Source organism: Fundulus heteroclitus, unplaced genomic scaffold, assembly GCF_011125445.2.
Source record: "Fundulus heteroclitus isolate FHET01 unplaced genomic scaffold, MU-UCD_Fhet_4.1 scaffold_47, whole genome shotgun sequence".
NCBI classification, from domain to species: Eukaryota; Metazoa; Chordata; class Actinopteri; order Cyprinodontiformes; family Fundulidae; genus Fundulus; species Fundulus heteroclitus.
The window spans coordinates 3,008,387-3,014,386 of NW_023396890.1; positions in this window are offsets into that span (position 1 = coordinate 3,008,387).

Below are 6,000 nucleotides of genomic sequence, written 5' to 3' on the forward strand. Positions count from 1 at the left end.
CAAAAAAATAAGGTTATACCGTTTGCAGGCGTTACGTAAGGGCATGGTTTAAACTAAACAGCAACCAGTTAACGCTCCAATCTAACAATGTAAATATGTCACAAGTTACACTGGCAATGTAACTTGTTATTTTATTGTTGTGTATTGTTAATACAACACCCACGCTATTTAATTAACGCTACACCTAAGATTTAAACACTGGTATTTTTTCTGTGTAACATGGGAAATAAAGCACTGCATTGCCTGCTGGTGGTGGTCAGAGGGCCCCGTGGCGCCGGTGCATGGCAGCCTCACCTCTGTCAGTCTGCCCCAGGGCAGCTGTAGCTACTAACACAGCTCACCACTGCCAGGGTGTGAATGGGTGAATGACTGATTGTAGTGTGAAGCGCTTTGGAGGTCGTCAAGACTAGTTAAAGCGCTATACAAGTACAAGCCATTTACCATTTCACTTTAGCATACATGATTATCTTGGCCCAGATGCTGTTGAGGGAATGGATGCAGAGTTTCCACCTCTGCATGTGACAACCTCCAAGCTTACATGATAATAAGACAACCAACCTTTCAGAGTTGGCATTGCTTACCTCTCTCATAAATAACACGTTAGATGTGCTTATTACTACGGCAAAGGAGGCAATTAAGGACAATTCTAAACAAATGGAAGATATTGTGGAGAAGTGGAAAAGGACAAAGGAGGTAGGTTCAAACATTTCTTTACCCCAACAAAGAACGGTACAGAAAACATATATATATATATATATATATATATATATATATATATATATATATATATATATATATATATATATATATATATATATATATTAGGGCTGTCAGTCGATTAAAAAAAATAATCTAATTGATTACATACTCTGTAATTACTCTAAATTAATCGCATATAATTTTTACTGTGAAAGTATTTTAAATATTTAAATTCAAATGATTCAATGAATAATCAGCATTAGATACATTAAAGTGCTGTTTTCAACAGCAGACAAACTGAACTAGACAGATGCCAATGTCAAACTGAACTCACGTCAACAGGAGACATTAACTGAAATAATAATAAAAAAAGATAACCTGAATTTAACAGACGTCAACATATTCCATATTCCAATCTACTTTTTAGGCTAATAATACACAATTTAGACCTATTGCTATTTTATTAGTTGTTATCTCTTATCTGATGTATTTCTGATGTTTGGCACTTTGTTTAGCCTCGTGTTAAAGTGCTCTTTAAATAATGATGACATTCATGATGATTATTAACAGAATAAACTGCTCCATCACCTCCCAGAAGCTGGAAAGAAAAGAGGCAAAAACATTTTGTCTCTTTTTCACACCTCACTTACTAACTCTAATATTTTAGTCTAAATACATTAGCCTAAATATTTTAGGCTAAAATATGACACTTTTTATTTGTTTTTCTTCAATCCCACGGTGATGTTTAGTAATTTCTGCCAAAGGCTGCAGCATTTTGATTTAATTCATCTAAATGCAGTATTTGCAAGCCATACTCTGACTGGATGAAAAAAACCTGTCTGTGATTGGCTTTAACTGCCCAGCGAGTGCACAGCTGGTGTTGAGCTTGGAACGAGCAGGTACGCGCGAGCAGAGATGGAACTCACCGCGAGGACAGTGGGTTGAGAAGAGTTTTTCAGACCGTGCCAGACCGGTTTTGAGCGTTGAGAGATGTTTCACTGCGCGCTTGGATTGGTTCCTGCGCGCTCAAACAGAAGGCACGAATAGTTGAGCGGCAGCGCTGTCTTCTTCTATGTCTTCTTGCGCCTCCCCTGTGACTCTTTGGCGCCCCCGCAGGGGAGGCGCGCCTCACAGATTAATCTGCGTTATTTTTTTTAATCCGCTATTTTTTTTATTAATTAATCGAAATTAACGCGTTATTTTGACAGCCCTAATATATATATATATATATATATATATATATATATATATATACACACACACACACACACACACACACACACACACACCGAACAAACATATTTTCCTATCACTCATTCTCTCCACTGAGTGAGAGTGGAGCCCCCTAATGGTCCGCCATATACGCCCCCCCCCCCCTCCCCCTGAACACTCAGTAGGGTCAAAAAACTAATCCAGATCCTTGGGTTTTAACAAACGTCCAAAACGGCTGAACTTGGACCCTGGAGAATGATCCTGTGACATCCATGCCTGAGGACGAGGGCGACAAGGAGGGGCTGACCAGGGGTTGAGCTTCGACAGATGAGGATCTCTGAAGGGAGAATGGCAGTCCATTAAAACAGTGGAGGGGGGTCTCCCTCTACGAGAAGCTAGGGCTGTTACCACCTGATCGTTCGCCAGGACATGACCAGGTTTCAGCCTGTCAATACAGACAGCTTCTTTACACCTTCCCAAATCTAAAAGAAAATGTTTAGGCCCTGGTTCAAGGACTCTGAAAGAGCCATCATACAAAGGCTGTAGTGGTGTTCTGTGTGCATCGTGTCGAATAAAAACAAATTTAGAGGCCTCTAACTTCTCAGCAACAAAGGACTGGGGCAAACACTGGAGAGCAGGGGTAGGAACACGAAAGGAGTCTCCCTGAGGGAAAAAATGTTGCCCAAGTGGGTTGAACTGTGGCGTAGGGGAATCAGGTAAAAATGACCCAGGGACATGCAGGGGCTGACCAAAAACCAGTTCAGCTGTGGAAGTGCCAAGGTCCTCTTTAACGGCTGAACGCAAACCAAGCATGACCCATGGAAGGCGGTCAACCCAGTTACAATCAGTGAAAGAAGCGCAGATCGCAGCTTTCATTAGCCTGCGGATTGTACACAGTGGTGCGGTGGATCTTGACCCCCAGACCATCGGCCATGGCGGACTAAAGCTCTGAAACGAACTGTGGACCCCTCTAAGAGTGGGGGCCAAAACGGGCAACCCAGGTTGACAGAAAGGGCCGGGCAACCGCTGCTGACATTATGGATGACAGGGTAACCACTTCCGGCCACCGGATGGTATGATCGATCATGGTCAGGAGATATGTGAAACTCTGTGATGGGGGGAGGGAATGATCAAGGTCTACATACACTTGATCAAACCGCCTATTTGGGATGGGAAACGGTTCCAAGGGTGCTTTGGTGAGCCTTTGGACCTTAGCACGCTGGAATTGGACACAGGCTGAAGCCCATTCTCTAACTGTTTTGTTTGGGATGCGAGAGGGAGTGTAAAGTGTCAAAAACCCGCCGATGCCACAAAACAGGGACCACAGGACGGAGACAGCCAGTAAAAACATCACAGACCAGAGGAGAACCACCGCATCTTGCGGCGTTTGGCGCCGCACGGTCTCTAAATATTCCATATTGGCAAACTCCTCCCGCGCAATAGCCAGCTTTTCTGCGTCAAGGCGGGAACGCTCGAACACCGTGTTTGTTGTGGGGATATAATGCTCTATCCTGTGTTTTGTGTCGGTCTTTGAAAAATTGGGAACAGTCAGTGAAGGAGACTGACAATAAACACTGGAAGACATCCCCTGAAGCTAAAAAATTTAGCATGTACTAATGGCCCAGCTCCTCGCGCTATACAAGGTGGTGAAGGAAAAGACACAGCGTCAATTAAACGCCTGTTAGCGACATCCACCAGCAGGCCGTGAGCACAGAGGAAGTCGGCTCCTATGATGGGGACAGAGCTCACAGCTACGACAAAGTTCCACTGGAAGTCTCGGCAGTTGACCAACCTTTCTCCGAATGTTCTGATGGGAGAACCGTTTGCGGCGGTCAACTGGGTACCGCAGCCCACAGCGAGCCTGTCGGAGCCAGCCGGGGGAACGAGGCTCTTCCGCGAACCCAAATCCACCAGAAAACGTCTCCCCGATTGGGAATCCTCAATGAAGAGCAGCCTCTCCTTCTCACCAATGACCTCCTAACCCCAAGAGAGAAAGCAGCTTCTCGGCATGTTCTGCATCGGAGAGGGAGTAACAGCGGAGAAGCAGGTGCTTGAGGGCACTGTATTTTCCATCTGCCGGAGGATTACGGAGTCATTGCGCGCCTGGTGGATGGCGGGTCCAGCGCTGAAACCACATAGAGCAAACTGTGCTTTAACGTGGAAGAACCATGATTGCGGATCATGCAGCCAGAAATCCAGAATCTTAACGGCCACAGCAAAAGAAGCCGGAGAAGCCGGTGGAGGTCCACCAGAAACGGCGATCGGCTGTGAGGAGCTGGGTACAGCATCAGATGTGGACATGTTGGCTCACAGGAGTCACCAATGTGGAGGAGTGGAAAAAGACGAAACAAGGTAGGTTCAAACACTTCTTTACTCTACTCCAACAAAGAACAACGGTACAGAATATATATATATATATATATATATATATATATATATATATATATATATATATATACACACACACACCACCGAACAAACATATTTTCCTATCACTCATTCTCTCCACTGAGTGAGAGTGGAGCCCCCTAGTGGTCCGCCACAATATAAGCGAATTGGAGTTCATCTGTGAAAGACATGAAAAGCAAGGTGGAATACGATTCTCATCCACAATGTGCATAAGAGTCGTATTACCCAACGGGAAGCCTACTCACATCGCCTGAACATGAGGCTCTTTGGCCTGAAGGAAAAAGAAAATCAGGATTGGAGGGAGGATGTCACTAAAATCTGCCAAGCCTTGCTCCCAGATATGAAGGAAGGACTTCCTCACTCCATCTGTCGTCTTTGTCCAAAATTGGACAAAGAAGACAGGTTTAAAAGGGGTATGAAGGAACCCATTTACGTTAAGAGAGAAAAACCAACCTTAAACAGAGGAGGAGGAAGGTTGATTCCTTCCAATTTTCACCTAAATCCTCACCTCCATACAGGTGATCACAACATCGCTCTTGTAAGCCAGGCCAATAACGACACCTAACCCTTTAGTTTTGCTTTGAAGACCTCTACAAAACATTAAGGTAGTTCTCTGATCTTCACACAGCCCCTGCAGCCTAACAAATACACTGTTGTACACATTGGTTGTTCCATCTTTTGACAGAAATGTTAAGCAGCAGGTTTGTAGCATGTCGTAGGAAAGATATGTCAAGATGTGTCGTAGGCTACAGTGTGTTTATTCATCTGTCTTTGTTCACGTCTCTCCCATCTTGTGTCCGTGAGACACGGCCCCTGAAAGTCGAGGGTTTGCCTTTTTGAGGCCCTCTAAAAGTAGACAGAAGTGTAACAGAGAGGTGCTTCTTGTCTCAAAACACTGATAGCTCTCACCTTAATCACTTCCTCATCTGCTGCAGCTGCTGAACAAATCCTGAAGTTATGTGACCCTGATCTGGGCTTGGTGTTTGTTTCCATAGAAGCTGTACTAGGGCTGGACAATATAGAAAAAAGCACATTGATAATATAGAAATCATATTGATTTATATCGATAATTATAAAAATTTTCAAATCATATATTTTAAGTACAACCCTGGCCATTTTATGCTGTTGCGTTATGACCTATTTTTAAATAAAGAACACTGAATTCAAACACATCCCTTTATTCAACCAACATTTTACCTAAACTGTAAGTCTTAAAAAAGACAAAAAACCAAAACAAACAGGTGCTATTTGAACTCTTGGTGCGTTCCTGGGTCTGTGTTGTGATTGGTTAGTAGGATGTAATGACGGTAATATTAACCTACATGGTGGACGAGAGTGCAAAAGGAAGTTATTCTGTTATTCTATGATAACATATTATTCTATGATGTTATTCTATTTTTTTATTGACCCTATTTATTTCTATTGAACCACACGTCTATCCACATATATATATATATATATATATATATATATATATATATATATATATATATATATATATATATATATATATAAATAATCATCTATATAAGCCGAGAGATAGATAGATAGATAGATAGATAGATAGATAGATAGATAGATGTTAATAACCCTTCACAGTCAGTTATGATGACATGTTTTGTCCAGCAGAGGGAGACAGATATCAGAAGGCTGGGCTGAATCACACTGAGGGATGCTGGG